The sequence below is a fragment of the Phascolarctos cinereus genome, unplaced genomic scaffold, assembly GCF_003287225.1.
Source record: "Phascolarctos cinereus isolate Bilbo 61053 unplaced genomic scaffold, phaCin_HiC Scaffold_7;HRSCAF=346, whole genome shotgun sequence".
Lineage (NCBI taxonomy): Eukaryota > Metazoa > Chordata > Mammalia > Diprotodontia > Phascolarctidae > Phascolarctos > Phascolarctos cinereus.
Window position 1 is genome coordinate 9,244,771 of NW_027556180.1, and position 27,416 is coordinate 9,272,186.

General features: G+C 45.3%; 1 protein-coding gene across 6 annotated transcripts in view; it reads right to left on the reverse strand.

The window, feature by feature from the left end:
- The window catches only part of LPP (LIM domain containing preferred translocation partner in lipoma), a 709,534-nt gene that overhangs the window by 505,568 nt on the left and 176,550 nt on the right, over positions 1-27,416 (reverse strand). For 5 of the 6 annotated variants that reach the window (XM_020989038.2, XM_020989040.2, XM_078147348.1 and 2 more), the window contains one exon: positions 21,015-21,087. The gene's annotated coding sequence lies outside the window, so the exon portion shown is untranslated. Of the gene's footprint in view, positions 1-21,014; positions 21,088-27,416 lie in introns of those variants that run through there. The other variant, XM_078147349.1, reaches the window with a different exon arrangement.

Consider the following 27,416-nt stretch of genomic DNA (forward strand, 5'->3'; position numbering starts at 1 on the left):
CCTATTTCATGAGGCACTCAGGCCATGGCTACTTCATTCCCAATAGAATATGAGCCCTTTGGGGGCAGAGACCATGTTTGGCTTTCTTTGTCTGCCCAGGTTTTTAGCAGAGTACACGAAATATGGTGAGGTCTTAATAAATTTTGAGATTTGTCTTAAATCCTGGCTCTACTTTTTTGCCAGTCTTCTCAGCTTGACTACTAACACCATTGAAATTCTCCCCACCCCTTCTCTTTATGTTATGTCTTTCTCCATTAAAATAAAACAATGTGAGCAGGGACTATCTTTTTTTTTTTTCTTGGGGGGGGTGGGGGCTTGTATTTGTATTCCTAGCACTTAGAATAGTATGGGGCACATAGTAGGTGTATAAATAAAAACACTACTTGTATCGATCCATCCATCCAACCATCCATCTACCTATGGTACAGTGGATAGAGCAGTAGGCCCAGAGTGAGGAAGACCCGAGTACAAATCCACTCTCAGACAATTACTAACTGTGATACAGGGCAAATCATTTTACCTCTGTTTGCCTCAAATTACTCAACTGTAAAATGGAAACATTAATGACTACCTACCTGCCAAGGTTGTCATCAGAATGAAATTTGATAGTTCTAAAGCACTCAGCACAGTGCCTGGCACATAGAAGGCATTATATAAATGTTATGTATTATTGCCCACGTTCAAGACCGCACAAAGGGATAGCATTGGGAAATGTAATGTTTGCTGTGGAAAAGAGTCAGGGGTCAGTTTGCCTGGGGAGCGCCATGTCAGAAGGGAAGTGATAGAAAGAAGCCTGGAAAGAGATGGAGGTGAGTTGGTGGAAGGCCTTCGGTGGCTGCCGTGATTCTCCTCTGCCTTCTCCATGCCTTCCCTTCCTTGGGTGACCCTTAGAGGTCCTGCTCTGCCCCTTTTAAGACACTGAGCAACAAGGAAGGGCCTCAACCCTGACCTGCAGAGGAGCCCTACTCCATGCCAAGTGGTAATGGGGACCTACTCGTTAGCAAGAAGCCAAGGTTGCAAGTCCAAGCCGAAGCCCAGACCAAGGGGGTTATCAGCCCCTTAATATGTTGCTCAAGATGGGGCGCTAAATGTAATCACACCAACAACTTTTATGGAGTGAACAAAGGTTCAGGTCAGCAGATCCTTCAGAGAAAAGCTGATGACAACACAGCCCATAGAGTGTCATGGCAACTCAGTGTTCACGCACTGCCAATATGTATGCACAGCTGCCACATTTCATCACAGCAGGCAAACCTCATTAATATCGTCTTGCTTAATACCAAGTTCCATAGATCATGAGATGTTTTTGAACTGCATTTCACACATTTACACATCACCTTTCTTCCAAAGATCCCCATGTCCTGGACAGAGAATTCTCTCCAGGACAAGAGGTACCTGAGAACAGTTCCAGGGAAGAGGAAAAAGGGGGTGGGGAGAGAGAAAATGAACCTGACAAGCAAAAGTAAGTATTCCAAATTGAATACTCAGTCCAAGTGTATGGTTGTGGGCGTGGGCATGGGTGTGGGTAGGTGAAAGGACAGAAGAATGGTGGGCTCCTTCATGATCACATGGAAATGGAAACAATCACCTCCCCCTTAGGGTTCTGACTGCCCTTTGTTCTCAGGGGGTGGGGGAGGGAGCTTATGGATACACATCTCTCTGTTTACTAATCTATTATTATTGCTAATTATTTTTCATAAATGACAGTTACATATTTTTGGTGCTGAGACATCTCATTGGCAGTGTGAAGGAGGTAATAGACATTGGGCAGGCCTGTACTCAGTTCCCACATCAGACATACACCACCTGTACAGCCTGAGCAAATCATGAAACTCCTCAGAGCTCCCAAAGCCACTTGTTGGTCTTTATCAAAAATAAGAATTTTCCACACTGGGAGTACCTCACAGTGATGAGGCACACACAGAGCAGAAAACATATACATACAGTACATTTATGTGCCCCCCCACACACACACCCAAAAAACCTTCTCTAGCTTTTGGCTGAAGACCTCCAATGAGTGGCAGTTTTCTCTCCACCAAGGCAGCCCAGCTGACTCGGGGATAGCTCTCAATGGCTTCCCTCTTGCTATTGTGGTTGGTCCCTATGTAATGTCTCCCCATTTCTCCTAGCCCTGCCCCCTAGAACAAACTAGAAGGGCAAAAACAAGGATTCCACTTTCTCTTCCATGTGACATCTCAGCAAATACTTGAAGACAGACACCATATCTCTCCTGAACCTTCAATTCTCCAGAGTACAATGCCCAATTCATACAACTAATCATGATGGCTACCAACTCATGCCACTCCATTTCCCTGTGTGTTCTCCTCTAGATTGTCCCCAGCCCATCAATGTCCTATCTAAAACACATAGCCTTTGTTGCACATGTGGTCTTCCCAGTGCAGAAAAACACCTGGAAGCTCTAGCCTTCTGTGAAGACCAAGATTACAGCAGTCTTCTTAGCTACTGTAGCATATGATTAACTCAAGTTGGACTTGCAATCTGTCTTCCAATGAACTATAGTCAAGTCCTTCGTCCTCCATCTTGTACTTTTCAGTCAATAAACAGCAAGCACTTATACGTGTCAGGTACCATGTTAAGCTATGTTGACATTTTGAACCCAAGTATATAATTTTACATTTATAGCTATTAAATATCATACTTGTGAATTCAAGCCTTTTATCTAATGAGCCTAGAGGTTTTGGGGCCATGTCTTGCCTCCAGTTTCTAGGTAATCTCAAGTTCTCTTCCACCTTCAAGACCATATGAATCCTAGCCAGTTCTGAGCCGTGACCACTAGAGAGAGGCCAACAAAGTAAAAGATGCTCTCATGTTACTGAGGATATCAGCCAGGGGGCAGTTCCTGCACAGGGAAAGGGGCCAGAGCATCTTCCCATGTTTGGGCCTTCATTCTTCTTTTTTTTTTCTTTTCTTTTGCCTTCATTCTTCTCGTCGCAACATGTGGCACGTATCAGACGTTACCTTGGAAAATGATTGCAAAAGCATAAAGACTTCAGTGCCAGCCAGAGTGGCAGTGGTCTCAGCCAGCCGGCACAGGCGGATTGGCACCACCAGAAGTTGTCCATTCCTCAGTGTGCTTTCCTAAAAATACCCATATGCATTCCCTTTTCTTCCATATGCTTTTGGGCAAGGAAATGACAATATTTCATTAGTTTGGAGTAATTAATAATTACTTATTTCACAATAGTCACCCTCATTAAAAGAGGAAAATAACTGATTAAGCGGCAGGATCCTGGCTTTAAATGCACTCCCCACACACCCCCTTCCTCTAGGAATGAAGTAATAAAGGGAAAGAAGCCAGTGTGAGAATATCCACACTGCAGGGAATTAAAGATAACACACATACGGGGCTGGATAAGGAGGAGGGTGTGCAAATGCTTGGGAATCAGTGTCTAGAGGAAGGAAGACAACCCAAGCGAGTCCCCCATCCCAGAGGGGATGGCTGCTCTCTATTTCTCCTTCTCCCTTTGCTGGCCTCAGGCTGGCTGAGGTAGGGCATTCTTCAAGACTCAGTGACTGTCAACAACATGCTAGTCAGCTGAGGAGTAAATGGGCACAGCGGAAAAAGCCCTGAAAGGTGACTCAGAAGACTTGCTTTCAAATTCTGATTTTTTCCATTTGGAGGAAGCCAACGTCTTCATTTGTAAAGTGAGATGGCGATCTCTCTGTGGGAGGATGGGGGAATGGTATTCACTGTAGTGAGCGGCAAAGAGGTCCATCATTCTTGGTTTGAGTTAGAACAGAGAGTAAGTTCAAGAAGGAAATCTGCAAATGACTGTGTGCTATATAAACAAAGAGCATCATTCACTCACCCATTTGTTCATTCATTCCATTCACTCCAAAAACACGCATTGAGGACTTATGATGGGGCAGGCAGCACATTCAAAGACAGAAATACAGTAAATTAAAAAAAAAAAGTTCAGACCTTCAAGGAACTCTGTTGAACAAAAATAATATATGCAGATAATAAAAATTAAAAAGTGAAACAAAGGGGAATAAGCATTCATATAGCACCTACTATGCCCTAGGCACCAAGCTAAGCCCTTTGGAACATGAGATCCCATGTGATCCTACAGAACAGACAAAAGGCCCAAGCGTACAGAAAGATCAGGAGAGGCTTCCTAGGTAGCCCTTCTGCTAAACTCTGAAGGACAAGTTTTTTTGTTTTGCTTTCTTTAAATTTAAAATTAAAATACAGCTACTAGATGAGATTTCTTCCAGCTCTAACCCTAGCCCTAAATATTTCATGGTCCTGGCATCTAGATGAGACCTGTCACTAATCACCATCCGAAACAATCGAAGAATCATGGCCAGATCTTCTAGGCAGAACCAGACAACAAGCGTATTAATAGTAATGATAACATTTATATGTCCCTGCAGAGTTTGCAAAGTATTTTAGAGATATTCTCATTTTACCTTCCCGATAATCTCAGGAGGTAGGTATGATTACTATCTCCATTTTACAGATGAGAAAATTGAGTCACAAAGGTTCAGTGACTTGACCAGGACCACATACTGAGAAAGTGTCTTGAGGATGTATTTGCATTCAGATCTTCCTGACTCCAGGCCCAGTGCCTCAAGACCAGAGTTCAAGGCTCAGCATGACCAGTAACAAGCCAGGTGAGCGAGGACAAGGTATTTAACCTTTCTGGGCTACGGTCTGGGTTTTTTGTTTTTTGTTTTTTCAAATGAAGAATGAAGAAGTTGGAATAAATACTCCCTCCTCACTCTTCCAGCTTGGACATTCTGTGATTCCCCTGCAGGCAAAGAGTACTCACAGTGGGCCATGCAGGGCAGAGGACGGATGGCCTTTACACATGTGGTAATCGTTACGCCTTTGGCAGGAGCCCCATTTTAGCTGTTCACATCTGTATTTTTGCTGACCCAGGAATGCTGGAAATTTTTCCACGTTCCAAAGTAACATGCTCCACATAATGGGAACCTCAGCCACGGCAGGGTTCTGAGAGAAGCGGGCTCCAGTCTCAGCTCTGTAACCCAGGGGGCTGTGGACCCCCCGACAAGCCAGGGAACCTCTCTGCAACCTAGGACCCACATCTGCAAATTGACGATAACAAGAGAGCACCAGAGGAGATCTGAGCAGCACACTCAAGGCTGGGGGAGAAGGCGCCAGTGCAGCAGTGAACTGGTTAGGAGGTATCTGGTAGCCTCCTCCAGATTCTTCCCCCTTCCAAGAAGTCCTGGGACGTGCAAAGTGAATGAACATTAAGCAGACAAAGTGCAATGTGAATGAGGCAGGAAAGTATCCAGTGCTTTTTTCTAAGGAAAGACAGCAAGAGAGAGAAACAGAGAGAAACAGAAAGACAGAGAGAGAGAGAGAGAGAAGAGAGAGAGAGAGAGAGAGGAGAGAGAGAGAGAGCGCGAGCATGACAGAGAAAAGCTCCAGGGCTCTAAGAGATCACCCAGCCCTTTCCCTTCATCTGAAATTAAGGAACGGAGGCCCAGAGACGGCACACAGCCAAGGATCACTCTCTCTCCCCACCACAGCCTGGTGAAGTACAGACTCTTATTATTCCCACTTTACAGATGAGGAAACTGAGGGAGACAGAGGTGAAGTGACCTTCTCAGTCATACAACCAGGAGCATCTGAAGCTGGATTGGAACCTAGGTCTTCCTGACTCCAGGGGCTAGTGGTCTGTGTACCTGGCCGCCTCGATCCCTTGACACAACCCAGGCCCTACTTGTTTGTTGCTCCACTTCCCAGCACCCAGGTGAGGAAGTGAATGGAGCAGGGGGTTACCAGCATCAAGGAGAAGACCGCCTCTGAGAAGACCTTGAAGAGAGAGAAAGGCTTGAGAAGGTCGAAATAAGGACGGAGTATTTTCTAAGCCTGGGTAGGGGGAGAAACAACCTGTAAGAAGCAGCCAATGGTGGGATAAGGTGGGGATCGAATATCAGCCAACTGCAACTCCAGAAGAAAGCATGTGAAAGGGCAACATGTAACCACAGAGGTCATGGAAGGCTGGGAAAATTATGGCGTGCCTTCGATGGCAGCTGAAGATACTTTAGGGTAGAGAAAAGAGGAAGTCACTTAAGAATTCTGAGCAAGGGAGCGACATCTTAAGAGCAGTGGCATAGAATTCATTTCTGCTTGTGTGAGGGAGGTAGAGGAAAGGTAGACACCAGAGGCTGAGAGGCCAAGGATGAGCCTACTAGCACAGTAGAGGTGAGAGGTGGGAGGGGAGGGCTGGGCTGAGGGCGTGGGGGAAGGCATTTATGCCCCTTACAATGATATCATGGAGGTAAAATGGACATTTGACAATGAAATGGGCATGGGGGGCAAGGGAGAAGAAAGAATAAAAGATGACAATCAGGTTTCAAGCCTGGGCTACTGGTAAGATGATGGGAGACTTCAACAAAACCTGGCAGTTGTGAGGAGAGGAGGGTTGAGGCCGGTGGAGACAGGGATGAGTTCAGCCTTGAGCCTCTAGGAGGACATTCAAGCAGAGATGCCCTGCAGACAGCTAGAGATGGTGACTGGAGCTCAGACGAGGATTGAAACTAGACATAAAGGCTCAAAAGTGACATTTCAACACGTGGGAAAAGGTGAAATCATCAAAAGAGAAAAGAAGACAAGAGGACAGCCTTGGGGACATACATTTAAAATAATCCTAATTAAGTTGCCCTAGTATGATAGTTCTGAATTTGACTATTATTTTCCCTTTAAACAAAGTCTAGAAAACACGTTCTTGTGATCTGCAGTACCTGAACATAGGGAGAAAAGAAAAGAGGAAGTCAGTATGGGAAACAGTCACCAAGTGAAGGTGGCATAAACAGGGGTGAGGGAAAAACAACTTAGAAATTAAGGAAAGGTGAAAGCCCAGAGGCCCAAAGTCCCCTAGACCATGGCAAGTAGAGGCGCCAGTGAGGGGAGCTGCTAATGGGGCAGATCAGTGAGGCCAGGCTCAAAGGCTGCATTTTCCATCTAGGATTCAATTCAATTCAGCAGGCACAGATAAAGTACCTACTATGTGCTAGTCACTTGACCTGGGCTATGACACCAAGGCTTCTAGGAGCTCATGGTCTACTGGGGGGAATGCATGCTGCACAGAGATGAGGTCATGCAACTTATGTATGAAAAATACACAAAATCATTTGGAGAAGAGAGAAAGCTAACAGCTCCAGAGGTGCCTGTAGATGCCCAGGCATGGGAGCTAGGCTCTGAAGGAAGAGAGGAGGGGGCTTCCTAGAAGTGGATGTGAGGAGGAAGATTACTTCAGCCATGGGAAAGAGAGGAGAGGAGGCTTCAGCCTGCTCTGAGGCACGGTGGCAGGAGGCAAAATTTCATGCATGAAGAATATTATGTAAACATGGTTTGCCTAGGACAGAGAATGTACCAACTGGCGAGTAAATCAATCAACAAGCAGTCACTAAGCACCTCCTTTGTGCCAAGCACTGGGCTGGCTGCTGGAATAGGACCAGAAGGATGGGGGCAGGAGGGGATATCAGAGGGATCCCAACCACAAGATCAATGGCGGCAAAAGAACATTAAGCTTAACGAGGTCACGGTGGATTTCTTTTTTGTTATTTTTTTTGTTATTTTATTGTTTGTTTTGTTTTGTTTTAGAATCTGACTTACATCAAAGGGAGTTTGTGGAGTCAGATTGGACAGGAAAGAAGCTTGGCCTCTGACAAACTTCGAGGTCTCCCATGTTCTTCTGGACTCCAGGATGCCAACATGAATCCTCAATTTGCATTAGTTTTTTTTTATTCTTTTAAAATACACACACACACATACACACAGAGTTTTCAACAGTTGTTCAGAAAAACTATCCCTTGGTGATGTATTTGCCATAATACAAATTTATAAAAACACATCCTCTTCCGAAAGAGATTTAGTTGTTTGCAGTGGGAATAGGGTGAGGAAGATATTTTGTAGGATAGAAACCATTATGGGGGGAGGGGGGAATGTTTTCTTAGGAAAAGTTTGGACTTTGGGGATATGGGAGCCATCCCCAAGAGCTCTGAGATTTGTCACCTAAAAAGAGATCACCATCTGGCCCCAGAAGACATGCAACATTTTGCATGGAAGCAAACTGAGGCTCATTGCAAAGAATGACTTCTCCATGTTAAGAGGTGCCCCAAAGCAGAATGGGCTGCTCCAGAAGGTGTCTAGCAGTGGGAGTCCTCAAAGGCTGGCTACCTGCTTGTTGGGGATGGGACCAAAGGGAAGGCGTGGACAGCCTTCGCCTCCTCCTCTGGATTCCTTTGCCCTTGGAGATCTTTGTTGCATTTAGCCAAGCTGCTTTTAGCATCCTCGGTGTCTCCAAGTCAAGCACCATGGTGGTATTCTTCATGTCATTTCCCCTGCTCCTGTATTAGTTTCACTTTCATCACTGACCTTGCATGGGGTAAGTGCACCTTCCCTGCACACAGGTAAGAACTTGGGCTGAAGACTGCCCTGGACCTGCTGACACTGGTGCTTCAGTATCAGATGCAGATCCCATTAGTATAGCATGTCCAAGCACTATAGTTGAGACAGCACTGTCCCTACAAAGTCAGGGATCCTGGTTCACAAGCCTGGATCCTGCGGCTGAGCCCTACAACTAAGGACACATCGCTTCATTACTCTGACCTCATTCTCCTCACGTGTAAAGCGGGTCATTGGAGGACTTACCATGTAGGTGTGTGGTAAAGAAAGAACTTTGCCAGTCTTGAGTGGAAGGTCACTAGAAGCTGGTTACCCAGCTAAAAAAATGACCCTCAAAAATGATGAGCAATCTGGAGGGAAATGGTAAAGACAGGTCAGTGTGTCTGTAGCATCACAGGCTTAGAGGTGATGAAAGGGACCTTGAAGACCACTGGGTCCAAGGCCACCAAGTTACAGTGAACCACTGAGAAGCACAATGAGGCGCAGCAGGTGGCAAGACTTGACGTGAGACTTTCTGGGCCAGAGGTCATCTGCCGGTGAAGGTAAGAATCAGCAGACCTCCAGGGAGGTGGGCGGACCACAAGAAAGCAGAGATGCAGGGGTGCTGCTCAGTCTCCTAATCACTCTATTTCTGTGATGCTCACTCTAGATTAGAATCAATTCCCTTCCCTGGAGAGTGAGAATGTTGGGCTACGTGACCTTTGGGTCTGTCTCCTCCAGCTCTGAATCTATGATCCTGGGACTTCGCTGCCTGCCTTGTAAGATGAGGCAATGGACCAGGGGGCCTGATATTTCTTCCAGCCCTAAATACGTGATTCTAAGACCAGGGGGCAAAACCTAATTCTTCTTTGCTACCTGAGTGATCTCACTTTACTTAGCTGGGCTGAACTTAGGATTCAGAGCTGGGAGAGTTCTTAGTGCCCAGGAAACAAGGACATCAAGGTTCTTCTGGGAAAGGCTCCCTGGGGGTTTGAACAAGGAGGTCCAAGGTGGTAAAGGCAAGTTTCATAAGTTTCCTTGATAAGATGTATTCCTTTCTCCCTTGACAAATCAGGAAGCAGGGAGAGAGAAAAGGTACCTGGCCAAGGAGGAACCCCAAACTGCTGTGGTGGGAGGTGGCCCATGGGCCTCGGTATCAGACAAGCTAGCTAGGGGGAACCTTCCTACCACAATCATTGGGTACAGGCCTTGGGAGACTGGGGCTTCTTCTGACTAGCCACCAGCCACCCAGGTCTCCTGACTGGGGACTTTCACAACTAAAAGATCAAACGCAAAAACCTCTGGGAGGGGCTTTCTAGGGAGCCTTGCAGATGCTTTCTTAGAGCTCAATGAAGGCTTTATTAGAGATTAATTACTGTGAACCTTGGGTCAATAAGGAAGCTTATTGACTTCACCTCCAGCTTTTCAGTTCAGGGTCAAGTTCACTGTCCATCTGTCCTGTGTTTCCTAGATATACATGCACAGTTGGACAAGTTCCACGATGCGTTTATTCAGATTCCGTTGAAATCTGAATAATTGACATGACTCATCCAATGGATCCCCCCATGTCTCAATAGTAAGGACAAGCCCCTTTGGGAAATTACTGATCTCCTGCAGGAGGGTCTGATGATTTCTTCAACAACATTCCCCCACACACAGGGCATATGGAAGACTTCACCCCACACACCTGGCCTCTGCCTCTATCACTATGTTGATGCAAAGGCCTTTGAATAGGACTGTTTCTCTGCCTTGTGAAATGTGGATTATCAGAGGGTCATTGAACAGGATTATTTCTCTTGCTACACCTTGCAAAGATCCCTGAATGATCTTGATGGGATGGGAGAAACTTCGCCAGAAAGAGCCAAGAAAGAAAGGTGGTGATTTGTTCTACTGAGTCAAAGCTTTTGAAAAATGAGCTATAAGGACAATGGGATTTTATATCAACTACATTCGTCATCTTTGAATTCCACTCATGAAAACCTCTTCATTCCCTATTAATTCCTTCAGAAAGACAAGCTAAATTCCTGTATAGGCTTTCAGAAAAGCCTATAAACACCAGACAACCATGATTTTAAAAACCATTTTAACCAACTCTTTAACATTCCCCCCCCCCCCAGTCAAGGACAGAGGAACCTCCACACTTGAACTCTGACATCACAGTTTCTGAAATGTGCCAAAGGGCAAGAAATAACACTAAAGAAAATGAAAACAAGAAAAGCAGCCAGATTTCACAATGTTTATGGAAAGGAGACCTAGGCTGAAAGCTTTTTAATTATGAGGACTTTGAGAGACTAATATATAAAGCATGTCTACAATGGAAAGATAACAAAGGCACAGAAAAAAAAATCTCAGAGCTCTTTAGTATCTTAAAAAGGTGACTAAGAGAATATTAATAACTGCTAACCTATATGTCTACTCTCCCATAATACACACACACGTCATAAGCCATGGGAGTGGGAACTAGCAGGTGTGAACAGGAAAGATTACATGTAAATGATGGTGCTTGAGAGCCCTGCCTTGAAGGAAACCAGTGAATTCAAGAAGAGCAAGACTCTTCCCAGCTGAGAGGTGGGGAGGGTGGTGAAGCTCACTTTGCACTGTAGGCAGTGCAAAGGTAAGAAGACAGAAGACGGGGAAAGGAGGATCATGTGTGAGGAATAATGAAGATTATTGGGAAGATAGCTGAAGCCAAACGGAGAAGGGTTTGGGAATCCTAGAATGGTTTATGATTTATTCTGAGGTAACGGAGAGAACCAGGAGTTTCCTGAACAGGAGAATGGCCTGGTGAGACCTGTGATTCTGGAAATCACTTTGGTAGCTAGGTGAGAGCAAAGAAATATCACACCCTCCAATACTGCTCTAGGGCAAAGCCCAAGTGGTCGTTCCTTGGGTAAACAACCAGTAGATGTGAAGCCACTTACTAGATGAAGCTTCTGTTGAAATGATTCCCACCTAATCCCACAGTTAGGTGTGTCTTCTTCCCAAGATGATGAAGATGGAGGAGACAGAGAGAGACAAAGAGAAAGACAGAGACAGAGAGAGACATAGAGAGAGAGAGAGAGAGAGAGAGAGAGAGAGAGAGAGAGAGAGAGAGAGAGAGAGAGAGAGAGAGAGAGAGAGAGAGACAGAGAGACAGAGAGAGACAGAGAGAGAGAGAAACAGAAAGACAGAGAGACAGAAACAGAGAAACAGAAAGACAGAGACAGAGAAAGAGACAGACAGAGAGACAGAGAAACAGAGAAAGACAGAGAGACAGAGACAGAGAAAGAGACACAGAGAGACAGAGAAAGAGACACAGAGAGATAGAAAGAGAGAAACAGAGAGAAAGACAGAGAGACAGAGAGACACAGAGAGACAGAGACAGAGAAAGAGGAAGAAAGACAGAGAGACAGAGACAGAGAAAGAGACACAGAGAGAGACAGAGACAGAAACAGAGAGAGAGAGAAAACTCTACAAAAGAAGATAAGACTCTCCTCCCCCTCCCCCCCCCAGGCAGATGTCTGAAGATCCACAAGGAAAGAGCAACTCTCTGAAACAGGTGTGGAATTTTAACATGTGGCAGAGAAAGAAAATAAAACAACAACAACAAAAAAAGAGTTGCTTGTGAAAGGTTTGGGCAAGTATTGGAAGAGTTACTAAAGTGCCCTGTGGCTATGGAGTTAAACTCCCTGGGTAGGTCAGGGCCAGGAAGGTCCATCAATGACTTTTGACCTTCCATCTATGCAATAGGAATGTCAGATCCAGCACCATCCACACCTACACCCTTCTGACCCGGAGCTATCTCACCAAAGAGGGTGTAGACAGCCAGCTGTCTTCTGCACACCAGCCCTCGATCTTAAAATGTCACCAAGAAGACGAATGTGGAGAGAGCCTCCGAAATCGATGCCTACCAAATGAGCCCAAGCACACTTCTTCAGAGGGCACCCAAAGGAGACCACGTTTGAAATAAGACACAAAGTCCCAAATGCTCACCAACAAAATCAACAACAGACCAAGCATATCCGGACTTTATGAAAGGCTCTAGGATTACCTTTTCTAAACACCACTGACAGCCCCTTAGGAAAGGGTCTGATTGTGTTTTGGACAGAAAAAGAGCCTGGGGGATTGTTCCCTGCCACAAGCAGTGCAGCCACAAACAAGAAGGGCCAGAGCTCCCCAGCTCCTTGTTTTTGGGCTTGGTGACTGCGCTGACCCCTCCCTCACCTTGACCTCGTAGTCCGTCCATACACCAGGCAGAGAAAAAAAATGTTCACTTCCCACAGCCTCCAAAACCCCCAGCCGGATCGGCAAACGGGTGTCTGAGGCATAACCCAGGCTCTTTGGTTCGGACTTAGCTGCTTCCATTAGCCCAAAATCTCAGCCATCTTTCTCCAAACATAGATAGACCTACTAATCGCTAATGTACGGAGGGGACAGAGAAGTGAATCCCTTTCTCTCTTGATTTGTTTCTTGATAGTAATCAGCAAAACAATTTGGTACTGGTCAAAAAAAGATAAAGGCTGGTCACTGGAACAGATTAGGTACATAGCACACAGAAGAAACGAAACTATTAGTCAAGTGCACAATAAAGTTAAAGAACCCACCTAGTGGGCAAGGGCTTAGTATCCTTCAATAAGAAAATAAGAAGACTGAAAAGCAACGTGGCAGAAATTAGGTTTAGACCAACACTTCCCACCCTATACTAAGAGGAACTCCAAATGGACACGTGGCAGAGATAAAGCATGACATCATGAACAAATTAGTGGAAGAAGAGATTTCTTCAGATGCCAGAAGAGGGAAAGATTTCATGGCCAAACAGGAGACAGAGAGGACTCAGAAAATAAAATACACTATTTGAGATACTAGAGAGAGAGAAAACATATTTGATAATTGAAAACTAAAATTGATTAATCTTGTTAACCTGTTCTTTGACCTGTTTCTGACTAGATCAAGATTAACAGGATTTAGGCTGAAAGAGCAAAGTGTGGGGCTCTCCTCAGGACCCATATTTCCACGGTAAAACAGTCATCTCTAATAACACAGGCCCTGCCTCTCAGAATCAATCACATAAGCAATAAGCATTTATTAAGCTTGATAATGTGCCAGGTACCAGCCTAGGCACTGTGGATTTTGGTGCAAAGAATGAAAGAAATACACACACACATACACACACACACACACACACACACACACACACACACACAGGAGGGAAGGTGGTTTGGGAGAGAGGGCTCTCATAGTTTAGGGAACCCAGGAAGTCTTCCTGCAGAAGATGGTGCCTGGGCTCCATTTTTAAAGAAAAGAAAACCTCTAGGAGGTGTTCCCAGGAAGGAGGAACGTTCTGGCACATGGGACGGCTTAAGGAAAGGCAAGGAGAAGCAGCTAGGGCTGCTGTGCAGCAGGACCAGAGAAGGCCATGTCAGAAGGGATTTGTCATCCCCTCTACAAGGAATTATGTCCTAAATAGGCTCACACAGAGACAGCCTTGGCTACAGATAGGCCACTGAGTTCACACCTTTTAAAGGATGTCTGCTGTCAAAGCCTAGCTTGTGGCACTGCTGCAAAGCCCTGCCATTCCTTTCCGGCATTCTTGAGCTATCATTGTTCACTGCAAGGGAGAAGAAAGGAAGCGAGAAATGGAAACGTGGAGGACGAAGGGGATGGCCACATTCTTGGTCCAGTCCCTCTGTTTATAGCTTGACTCATCAGAAGGTCAAGCTTACACCACTTTCAGACTTTACGACTGCCGGACAGCCTCATCCCAAGCTTCACGCACCAGACCAGGATCCACCTAGCTCTGAGATTACAAAGAGGAAGAAGCCTGCCTTTGCTCCCTGGGCTGGAGCAGAAGGAATGAGAACACAGTGATGCACAGTGATGACAACATAAGCCATTGCTTGACTGGGGAGGTCGGGCAGAATTGTGGAAGGACAGTCACAGGATTCCAAGATCACAGATTTAGAGCCAGAGGCGGCCTCAGAGACCACCCAGTCACACCCAGATGAGCAAAGGAGGTATGGAAAATCCAAATGACCTGCACAGGGTCAAACAGGGAGCAATGGGAGATTTGAACCCAGGTCTTTGGACTCCAGATTCAGAGCTTTCTCAATTGTGCCGTTAGAATCCAAGCTGGGTGGTCACAGGAATGATGATTTTCTTCATTTGTTAAATAATAATAATAGCTGTACCACCCACCTCCCAGGGGTGTTGTGACGTGTATAAATGTGTCAAATTATTATATAACCCTTCAAAAGTATGATATGAATCCCAGCTGCTGTTATTATCAATCTTCTTCTCACTTGCAAAGCCCATTCCCTAGTTCAAACCTTCATTAATGTAATAACCTAATTGGTTTTCTGGCATCCTCTCCCTTCCCCCTCCAATCCATACTGGACACAGATGCCAACCCAACATTGCAACACCTCAGATCTGTCCGTGACTTTCCTGGGTTCCAAAACCTTTGGGAGCTCCCCAGTGCTCTAGGAGGAAATGCAGAATTCTCGGCCCCCGCCCCCAGAAGTCAGTGCCTCCTCCTTGAAATTGTGTGGCCTCATTCTGCATCTCCTTGGGTTTCCTTACCTGTTTACAGGCTGTGTCCCCTCTTCCAACCCAACAGGCAGAACAGTGAGCAGACACTAGCGTATCTCCCTCCGTCCCTCCCCCGTTCCCAGCGCGACACCCGCGAGTTCAACGGTAACAAAGTGCGGTTGGCCCCTGTGCATCCACAGTTTGGTTCTGGGATGTGACAATCACCCATCTACAGAGAACCCTGTCCTGCTCCTCCCCCACCCCCGCTGCTGCTAGCACCTTCGCCTCACCCCCTGCCCCTAAAAGCATCGCCAAGAATAGATGGACTTATTTTAGGTCTTTCCGGTATAAGCCTGTACAGGTAGCTGTCGCCTCTTCCTATAGACTGTAACTCACGAGGGCAGTAATTAGAGTCGCGTGGCATACGTGGCACCCCAGTGCCTGGCAAGCGGGCACATAATACTTGATACCTGATTGACTCTGACCACCAGGACTGGGTGCCCCTAATTGGCTCCGAGGCAATGCAACGAAGGCCTGAATTACTCCTGCAGGCGAGGGTAGGAGAAGGGGGGCCGTCCTCCTCCTGGATTTCCTGCATTTAAAAGCTGGGGCCTGTGAAAATGGGAGCTTACTTGTGACAAATGTTCCTTCTGCTGCCTCTCAGAGCCAGGGAGTGAGAGAGGAGTAGGGATGTGCCCATTCATCTCCAGTAAGCTGGCATCTGGGAGCTGCAAGCCTTGAACAACGTCCCGCCATGGCACAATGAACCCCTGGCTCTCCTATTGATTAATCCGTCCTCTGTCTTTCTGTCTCACTGGTTATTAATGTGCCCAGCTAGCTGCAGCAGGCACTGCTGGGCACTCATCCTGGCTGGCAATAATTCAGGGAGAAACGTTTATGGGGAGACACGGGGGAAGGGCATGAAGGAGGAGGGAGGGGAAGAGGAGGAGACATCAGCAGGCCCACTGCCTGAGGCTAAATGAAGGCCTGAGGAGCTGACCCCACCCCAAAGAGGGGACAGAGCTGGGACTGTCCCATTAGCTTAATGAAGAGGCCCCAGGCCATTCTGCTCAGTTCACCCACAGATCTGAAGCCTGGTGACCGATGCTCTTTAGCAGACAATTCTCCTGTGGCATTATCAGATCTGTCAGGACCTTTCTTCCAGAAATCAGAGAAGACCAGCCTTGGCCCCAGCTCCCCTGTGTATGACCTTGGCCAGACCCTTCATCTCTCTATACTCCCTTCATTTCCTCACCTGGAAAAGGAGGAGATTGAAGCACATGGCGCCAGAAGGACCAGCAATGAGTCTCCTTCCTTGCCTCACCTTCTCCCCAGAAAGTGCTCTAGGGAAAATGAAGGATGCGTTATTGCTGGTAGCCAACGGGGGCACCAGCTCCTCTAGAAAAAGACCTCAGACAGGGCGCTTCCCTCCCTTCTTGGCAGTCGGAGGGACTACGGGAGTAGAATACGGTCTCTATGTATTACTGTCAGACTAGCTTGATGTGCTAATTGTGGCTGCCTCCTCCCCCCTCCCACCGCCATGTTTCTTTTTTATTCTTTGTTACAAGGGGTGGCTCTCTGAGCATAGAAGGGAAAAGGATATATCTGGATGATGTCAAAACAAAAAAGAAGAGTTTTTTTTTTTAAGAAAAAAGAAAAAGGCTTCAGAACGGGAGAAGAATCAAAGAGGAACCCAAAAGGTTTTCTTGAACAATACTCAGCCTCATGATTCTACAACAGAAAGAGAGCTCTGAGACCACTAGGCCGACCTCCAAATTTTCTAAGAGGAAATTGAGATACAAAAGAAGAAGTTTACTAGCTTGTCCAAGTTCGTACTGCCATTAAGTAGCAGGTGGGATTTGAATCCAGATCCTCTCGACTCCAGACCCAGGCCTTTTTCCAGTGTGCCCCTCGGATAAGTATATATAACAGAATTTTCCTCATCCCCATTTTCTGATCCCAAAACCAAGGCTCTTCCCACTAAACAACACTCCCATTCCAACTGGATTATGTTATAGATGGGAAAATGGAGGCCAAGAACAGTGACATCACTTTCCCAAAGTCATGCTATTAGTAGCTGAGCTGGCTTTAGAGACTGAAATTCTTGAATCCCATCCCAGCGGCCTTTCCAATCTACCACAATGTTGCTCTCAAAAATAAGTACGAGATCTTATCCAGATCTCATTCCTCAAACCTCTGCCCACGATGGGAATTAATCTGATAAAACCCTTTTTGGGTGCTAATACCCACAAACACCTAACTTTGGCCTTAGAGACCAGCGGCTAAGGATAACTCAGGCACCACCCTTCCTTACTCCTGAAATCACTTCCACAGGATACAGAGATCAGCAAGGGGAGGGAGGCCTTTCCCTGAAATCAGTCCTCCTCCGAGCATGGATGGAGACTAACAGAGGCCACTGGATATTCAGCTCTAAATTGTATACAGGGTGGCCCACTTCAAACTCCATGAAAAGCGGCTTGATATAGACTCTGTCTAGAGAGAACATAATGCAGAGGACCCAGCCTGAGCCCAAATCAGGGGCTGATGTCCCAAGCAGGGAAAACAGCCAACACATCAGGCCATTAGCAAGTGTGGCTCCTGACTGTACCTCTAGGGGTCGGACGAACCCCTGCTCTGGAGGAAGGGCTTCCATCTAACTGGTAGACAACTATTAGGCTGAAACTCTACAAGGAATATAATAAACACATATTCCCCTACAGGAGCCAAGCCTTCCCATAATGGAAGAAATTTTCCCACCCCACACCTCCAAATAATCTCTTTTTTGTCTATAATAACAACCCTTTAGGCTTTACTAAACTGATCAAATCAGGGTAAGCCTGCAGGTATATATACATACATACACACATACACATATATACATATATAAATATATACACGTGTATGTGTATATGTGTATATATGTGTGTATATACATACATATTTTATACACACACACACACACACACACACACATATATATATGTATATATATAAATATATCTTTAATCAGCCAATAAATGAATTGATGATCTACGGTGTACTAAGCACTGTGGAGAAGAAAACAAACCTCTCAAAGTGCTTACATTCTATCAGAAAAGACAACATGTAGATACAAAGAGATAAAAAAGGATGCATCCATTCATCCAATGACTCCATCGGTGTTAATTAACTGGAGGACATCCATTTAGTCTCCCCTGTGGTTTCTAAAACAAGGTAACAATAGACATGTTGGAAGAGGCTCACAGGAAGGGCTTGGCAGGGGCACATAGGAAATGCTGCCTTTATTTCCTTTGTTTTTCCTACTACTGGGAAGGAATTGATTTTCCCTCTTCTGCAGGACTCTACATTGTATAACGAGATGCTTTTGATGAACAGTGAGTCATGGGCCTCTTTGACTTTCTTCCATCCCCCTTTGCATGGGCTGGGGAAATACTTATCTACAACTCAGCTCCCAGCTCCACGCCTCTCCCTCTTCACTTCCTCCTCTTAGAATCCTTAAACTTCCCTTCAAGGGCCCCCTTCACTATCAGTTCCAGCAAGAAGCCGATCCAGATTCCCCCTCCCCACTGAAATTATTCTTTAATGATCTTACTGTGTATGTGTTGAGATGTCCCAATGATAAGCTTTTTGAGGGCAGGAAATGTTTCATCTTGGGTTTAGTATCCCCAGAGCTGAGCACAGTGCCAGGCACATCATAGGCACTTTGTAAATGGTAGTTAATGATTGAAATGGTACCCAGCAGAACACGAAGCAAGGGCCTCTGGGAGGAAGATGCTAGCAATGAGGAAAGTGCCACAGAGGAAGATCCCAGCCCTGAGATGAGGGGCCAGAAGGGTTTGATCCAGGACTCAATGCTGCCGTGATCAAAGATGGCGGTGAGCCAAGAGCAACACAACAGGCTTTGGAACTCTGGCAGGCCTCAGAGTCTCAAAAGGCTGGGGGCAGCTGCTAAAAGTAGGGCCGGCACAGGCCTCTGTCAAGAAGCAGCCAGAACACGTCCAGGAAGTCCCAAGCCACGGAGACAGTCCCAACTGGTGGCTTGAGGTTTTAAGGAAGGAGAAAGAACCACCTTGGAGTGTGGGGACAGGAAACATCACTCTTTCCTGAAGCATGTTCTATTTCTGACAGCACTGACAAGGGGGTTGGAATCCTAGCCCTTTCTGGGTCCATCACTGCCCGGTTTGTTACAGCTGCCTACCAACCAATTACCAACAAGCTCTTACCATGTGCCAGGAACTGGACTGGGAATTCGGTAGACAAAGGTGTGTTTAAATGAAGATTTGAAGGAGCAAAATCTACTACCCATAACAGAGATTTAAAATGAAACAAATTATTTTTTGCTCAAAATTATTATTAACTATAGTAATATTAATATAAATAATATTTATATTATTTATTGATGCCAATATAATATGAATGATATCCAAACTCAAATTTTATTAAATGTTTACAGTTCCTCATACCTATCTCCATCTACCTTGCTTTCAAGTCGCCCTCCTGGGAATTTGTCCAACTGTGTAGGTGTGCTTGGTGTGTGGGCACTCCTGTCTAAATCCTATACAATGTAAACCTTCCAGAGCCTGGACCAGAAACTCCTTTCCAAGCTGGTCTCCTTGACCAAAAGACCAAATACATTTCTTTCTAAAACTATTTCAGATTTCGGGGTCTGTTTTTGCAAACAACAGAGATGACATAGTGGCACATTTTAAAGTGCCGTAGAAACATTAGCTAGGATGAGGAGGAGGAAAAGGAAGATGCCGGGATGTCAGACAAACCTCATTAGTCTCTACGTTTAACCAGATGAAGGAAATTCTGTTTGGCATAATGTGACTTTATAATATGGAAAAAGATAGGAGAAGAAAGCCCTCCAAAATGATCAGGAAAAACAGCAGGTGTAACCATTTTCCATACTACTACTGTTTTACTGCTGTTCTTCTCAATGTCTCCTAGAGGCTTTCCCACAGGGAGTCACTGTTGTCAGACACTGAACCTCTAGGTTGGTTTGGCCCTTTGGATGGTTCTGTGGCTTACAGTTTCCAAATCTAATGATGAATGTGTTCCTTTCAAAACAAAACCCCCAATGCCTTTTCTCTGACCTTTTCTCACTAGATAAGGTGCTGTCCAGAGGGCTCTTTGGCAAATCAAAGCAGGAACATGATTGAGGGGGCCAGTGGTCTCTGGAGGGGTCAGACCCAAACACCTAACAACCCACTAGGGGAGCTCATGCAAAGCTATGTGTCTTGTGGGCTACTCACAGGGGTAGGTGCCCCTCCCCCCTTTAGAACCATCTGCTGGACAGTGACCAAAGCAAACTGCAGATGTATTTACTGGTTGTATGAGATCTGGGCAATTCATGGAATGGCGATGAGGCTCTGAAATAAGGCTGGACCAGAGGTCGCCTGAGGTCCCTTCCGGCTCAAACTTTCTGATCCTATGTTGACTAAGCAGCTATGGCACTGGATTTAGTGCTGGGCATAAAGTCAGGAAGAGCTGAGTTCCAATCCTGCCTCCGGCCCTGCTTAGCTGGGTAGCCCTGCATGGGTTACTGCTCACTTCATTTCCTCAGCAGGGACACAGGGTTAGCACCTGCCTCAGAGGATTCTTTTGGGAATCAAAACAGATAACACATGCCGACTGCTTTGCAAACCTTCAAATGCCATGTAAATGTGGGCTATGACTGCTGTCAGAAAGTCTTTCTGGACACTAGCTGCTTTAGCAATAGCTCATCCAGATTCCCCTTTTTTTTTTCCATTTTTGTAAAGGTAAAGAGAAGCTAATGGCTCTCTTAGCTCCCGTACAACGATCCATAGCTCACAGTCCCAAGATCATACGTCAAGCATTGGAAAGGACCAGAGAGACAATCTCATCTACCCCTTCATTCTAAAGGACAGAAAACGAGGCCCAGAAGGGTAGTAAGTGCAAGAGCCAGGTCTGCGACTCCCAATACAAGCCCTTCCTACTGCATCCCTCTCCCCGGTCATCCCCAACAGTGCAGCAAATCTGTTAGCCTGAGCTCCTGTCATGGCTGTGGGTGGCTGGCCCCTTACCCAGGAAACCTTGCTCAACACATCCCTGCTATGCCAATGCCACGATCATCTTAGCTGTGCGCCGGAGCCCTTACCTGAGAGGGTCAGCAGCAGCCGTGGAAGCAACCGTCCAGGGACACAGGAGTCAGCAAACAGCTCCTCTCACAGCTGCAGAGGAAAGAGTGAGAGGTCAGCATCAGGGCACGGAGCCAAATGGCCCTTACTAACTACAAGCATGGAGGTGGTAACCAGTGACTCGTAGAGTGGATACAAGAAAGCAACCGGTTTAACGGAATAACAAGCCCATTGCTCCCTAGAAGGGATGGAGGGGGAAGGAGAGGACACTGCCCCAACCCCAGGGGGCATTGCATCATGCGAGCTGCAGGAGATGCAGCAGCCCAACTGCTGAATGACAAAAATTGGAGAAACCCAAGCTCAGGTGGGGAGTTAGAACACACAAGGGCACATGAGTAATAATCAACAAAAAGCAGACTTGAAATTGGGCCTCCCGGCCAATCAACCAAGCACCAATGATTTATCCCATACAAGTAGGTTGGGAACACACAGGAAAAGCACAAGTAGTCCCTGCTTACAATCGAATGGGGAAGACAACAAACCCATAAATGGGTGCATTCAAGAGCCAGACAACATAGAAGGAAAGAAACCACAGAGAAGTCCTTGCCACTGGGGCCTGAAGAAAGGCAGGTTCTGAGCTAGGCCCAAAGGGAACCAGAGATTCTCAAAACTGGAGGTTACGTGTTCCAGGATGAATGTTGCATATGAACATTTGATTCCACAATTAAAGGAAAGGAAACTCCTAAAGATTCCTTTTCATCTTTGAACTCTCAGGGGTGAGCTACTCACAAAGGGCAGCTAGGGGATGCCATAGTGCACAAACCAGGCTTGGAGATAGGACATCTTACTGAGTTCAAATCTGGCCTCAGGTTTTACTAGCTGAGTGACCCTGGCCAAGTCACTTCACCCTGTTTGCCTCAGTTTCCTCATCTATAAAATGATCTGGAGAAGGAAACAGCAAACTACTCCAATATCTTTGCCAAAAAAATACCAAATGGGGTCACAAAGAGTCTGACGTGGCTGAAATGACTGAATGAACTCCCAATGGCTAGCACAGTAATTGCCACATAGCCAAATGCTAAATAAATACTTGTTCACGAACTATACAGACTACTCAATCACACCCTACTGAAAAGATGAGACTGGATCTGTTGTTGTTGTTGTGAAGTACATTTCAGTGTGATATCCCCGGCGCAGCCCGCCAATCTCTCTGCAAACCCCATTTGTTGGCGGAAGCAAGGCACTCCAGAATCTAAGAGGAGATTCAGTCACCATATTGATCCCAACAATCAGCACACCTTTGAATCCGCATGAGCCAAGGTCACACTCTCCATATTTGAAAGAATGATTCAAGTTTCAGAATTTGATTCTTTGAGTGAATCATTCAGAGTCCTTCCATGAAGACCCAGCCCAGAAACCATCTCTTCCATGAAGCCTCTCCTAATTCCAATCAAATAAATACTCATTAAACACCAGGCACTATACTAAACACTGGGGATATAATTAATAAAATGAAAGATAATGCCTGCCTTCAAGGAGCTTACGATATAAAGGGGGAAACAACACACAAAAGGAGGCAGGAAAACAGACACCAGAGTATACCTCATTCCTTGGAGCTGAAACCAGGCCAGACCAGGTAGAGTGACCTGGGAGTCCAGAGTCTGCCCTCTAGAAGGGAAGGCATTGGAAGGAACCCAAAGAGAGGGGGAGAGGAGACAGAGGGAGGTAGTGTCAATCAAGTCTGGAGCAGGTAGCCAGGTAATGAGAATAGATGTGATGAGCTTATTCTGGGAAGGGCATCTTATTCTATGGAGCTGAACCAAGGGGAGGGAACAGATGCCCCACCAAGAATGAGCTCTCTAATGGTGCCTGACAGCTCCCCTATGTCACTTTTATGTTTTTATATGTCTAATATTTTTCCTCACATTTTTTCGTCCTCATAGGATTGTCAACTCCCCCAAGACCAAGTCTTATTTTTATGTCTCAAAGCCCTTTGCAGATAAAAATAGTTTAATAATGTTTGTCCAATGAGTAAATGCTGGTGGGCATTTTTTACTAATTTTTTAAATACTCATACCTGTCCAACTGTGCTTCACTGCTATCATTTGCAGAACAAAATATTCAAATTTGTTTGAATTTAGAATTTAACTTCCCTTTTAAAAGTCTACACTAAAGACCTCCAATGTCCCATTGAGACATAAAAGTGACCCTGGATTCTGGATTTCAGTAGTGAATATGTTTCATTGAATCTAATCATGTTAGGAAAGACCTAGAATACAGTTCTGGTAACAAACAGTACATCTGCTACCCAAAGACACGCTGAGCTAAAGTCAAGGAGGCTCATTACCAGGTAGATCAAAAAATTTCTCTGGACCCAGAAACTCCTAAAGACCATTGAATAAGTCCTAGACACTTGGACGTGACCTATGTCAACAGAAGGATATTTATATCAATAAAAGTACAGATTTTTGGACACATTGAAATGATGATTTAAAATTTAATTATACTATCAATTGGGAGAATGGAGAAATAAATGTACTAGTTTCTATTAAAATTCCATTAGAAATAGAATGTGATAGTGTTACCTGTGAAAAATACAGAGAAGCAATGAAAGGATAATATCAACTGATGCGGAGGGGAGTCAGCAGAACCAGGAAAGGAATTTGTATAATGACAAAAATGTGGAGAGAACAAAGGACTAACTGAGGCCACAAAAGTGAAGTGAATATTGTATAATTGTATGCGATGTAACTGACCAAGCTTGGGCCTAAAGGAAAGAGAAGAAAATACCTCTCAGTCATTCTTTCTTTGCAGAAGTGAAGGACCATGGCACATAAAATACTGTTAGACAGTACTGATAGATCAGTTAATTTTATGGAGTTTCAACTTTTTGTATTTACAGCGGATAGTAGCAGAGGAGAGACGTGCACCTAGAAATGAAGTTGATACAAAAATAAAAATGTCCCTAAGCTACAACCAGTCAACAGAAGCTCTCTCCCTCCCACCAAAAACCAAGCGTCCCTTGTGAGGAGGCAGCCTGCGAATGCTGGAAGGGATGGTGATGGTGTGCATCACAGATGCACGAGCAAGCTCAGGGTACAGCCTTAGCAAGTGAAAGGGAAGAAAGGACCTCCCAGACATGGTCTAACCAGAAGGCCACACAGCAGTACAAGAGAAGAGCCCCACCTCCAGCTCCTCTGGCCCAGAAGGTGAAGCTTCTCTTGGCGAGGAGGGAGAGGTGTCAGAGCTGGGGCCACATCCCAACACCACCAGATGCCTTTGCCTTAGTTAGAAAGAGACATTCTCATTCTGGTTCTGAGGTCTAAAGTTTCCATCATTCTATCATATTAGCCATATTTGTCATGGATTTCATGTTGAAAGGGGAGCTCAAATTTTCTCACCCTCCCCTAGCTCGTTACTGGAGAAGGAAGAGAAAGCAGGAAGAACACCACATCTTAGCTGAATATGTGAGAACTAGTCAAAGACCCACAAACTCAAGGATGAGCCATGGAGCATTTGTGTTGTAGCCCCACCTTCCTTACATACAGAGGTCTCACCTTACTCTAAACAATGGTCACAACTCACCTAGCCAGGCAGAAATCTGCCAACTTTCCTAAAGGACAAGTATTCTTATATTCAGTAATGTCACCTTGGCCTTGTACTGGCCCACTTAGACACTGAGGATCCTGACAAACACAACTCTTACCTCTGAGACATCAAGGGATGCTCAGCCCTGAATGCCAGAGCTAATGAGGAGGTGAATGACTTTAGGTCCAGAGCCTAGTATTGCCTGATTCCTTGGCCACGGACCCACCAGTCCACCATTCTCCTTACCTCCACTTAGAGGAAGAAAACCTGGCTACTTGATAGTCAATTAAGCAAGAAGCTCTGGCCTGAGAACTGCCCAAGGCAGAAGGAGCTGGGTCAGGCTAAGGTAAGGTCACCTCCTGGGAATACCAGTTACTTACTCTTGGACCTACTTTTTCATTGTGGTTTTTCAGAAAAGTACTCTATAAAAACATTGTTTTACAGGTGTAAGTCACTAATATTTAAGTTACAGGGTCAGTTGGGAAAAAAAAGGGAAGGGAAGAAACCCTGGAATGAATGTCTCTCTCTTAGAATCTCTCCTTTCCTATAAGGCTTAGCTAACATGCCACCTCCTACAGGAAGCCTCTCCTGATTCCCCAGTTGGTAGCAGCCCCATCCCCAGCAAATGCTTTGTATGTGTCATGCATGTACTAGCTGTGTATGTGCTGTTTCCTCCCAGTGGTGTGTAATGTCCTAAAGAGCAAGGACTGGGTCATTTTTGTCCTTGCACAGCCTAACATGTCCTGGCCTGGCATCAGAAGTGAATAAAACATTTGTTTGTTGATTGGTTGATTAATGGTGGTCACCACATGGGCCAACATGAACTAAAAACTAGTTAACTAGAACTTAAAAAACACATAAACAACTAATGGACCCTTCCTCTCTCCCACACATCAACTCAAGTCTGTGCTGGATAAACCTTATCCTTCCAGAGGAGGGTCAAGTTCCAGAATTCCTCTATAACGTCTAAGACTCCTTCAGTTGAAGCTGAAGAATGAAATTAGGAAGGCTCTTGTCCTGAAAGGGGATCAATCTCAGAGTCAGGATTTTCTGTCCCCAGTCAGATCAGGGGGCAGGGTGGGTTCATAGATAGATCCCTAGATTTGGAAGAGATTCAGGCCTGGATCTGAAGCCCAGCTTAGGCCCTGACCCCCTGGATGATATCAAGGGAAGAGCTTTATCGACCTGGACTTGTTTCCTTATGTCTAAAATGATGGGGTGAAACTAAGTGTGGGGTCCACGAACTTCGTGTGTGTGTGTGTGTGTGTGTGTGTGTGTGTGTGTGAGTGTGTATGTGCGTGTGCATAGATGTGTGTGTATATATGCATGTATATGTATGTGTTCACTTGTGTATAGGTTGGTGTGTACATATGCACACATATATACATATATGTTCACAACTATATAGTTTAATATAAATCAACTTCCTGTGTAATACTGTGCATTTTACTTATTTAATTGAAAAATATTATGATGACAAGGGGTTCCATGGACTATAAGAGACGGCCAAGGTTGGAGGGGTGGGGATTGAAGACTCACTAAAAAATTAAGAACCCGTGGTCTAGAACAATCACCAAGCCTTTACAAAGTGGCAGATATGGTCCAGACACTATACTCAGGAAGCTTACGTTCTGTTCTCTAGAGACAGACAGCTTGTGCCCAAAGAGAAAGTCAAGATACAAACTGCATCCTGAATGTACAGGAGGAATTTTTTATTGTTGGGTAGGGGGAGTGGGAATCAGGAAAGGCTTCCAATTTGGACACCGAATTTGGGGACCTCTGTGGCCCTTCCAGCTGTGACATTATCATCCTACGTTCTTTAGAGAAGACCTGTAGAAGCCCAGTCAAAATCATATCTTATGTAATCATTACATTGACTATGGCTGCTTCCCTCTTTCGCTCTCAAATCTCTCACCCTGTCCTAAAGCATATCTGAAAACCAAGGCCCCAAGGAGAGGTGCTTGCAAATGTCGGCCTGGCTTGACACAGAGAAAGAGCTTGTGTGTGGGCGTACACTGAGGTCCTTGTGGATTTCAACTCTAAACCTCAACGGCAACCAGGATTCAAATTCAACTGTAAAATTTCACAGGTTTGAAACCATGTGATCAGTGGGGATGAGACTGAAGTAGTAAAGTCTGCCAAAGCCTACTCTTCAAAGCATTTTGAGAAGGCTACTACCTCACCTCTACTTTCTCTTCCACCACCAAACTCTACACAAGAGTGGTGGAACCAGCTTGTCCTATTGATTCATTTTGACCTTGCAGTCCACTCAAACATCCAGAGGGTTTCATTTTTGCTTTGCTGTTGTTATTGTTGTTTTGGTTTTGGGTTGTTTGTCGTTTTCAGATAAAATGTTAATCTAGCCAAGATTCCTACATCTTATACTTACAAAGTAAATTTCTGAACCCTGGAAGACTTTTTATTTATCCCTATTAAATTGTATCTAATTGGACTGAGCCCATCAAGATCAACCGGAATATTGGTTGTCTTCAAGTAAGGCAGCCATCCCTCCTAGCTTTGCATAAAGGTAAAATCAATCTAGAGATGCATATAGGCCCATATATGCTTATAACCTCAGGCCAAGGCAAAAAGATTCCAGACTATTTTTTGGGGAAAAAAAAGATTAATTAAAATAATCCTTAGGAATTTGGGTATCCAAAGTTCAACCCACAAATGTACTTATACCAATGTTAGTTTGGTACAGAGACACTGAAGACAAAGGTAGGCTGTCCTCTGCTCAAGGGGCCACCAAACACTCTAACACCTAAGCCCACCTAAGATGCTGATCTGCAAACGACAAATTCCATCACTTATGAATGATTCGGCAATCTCAT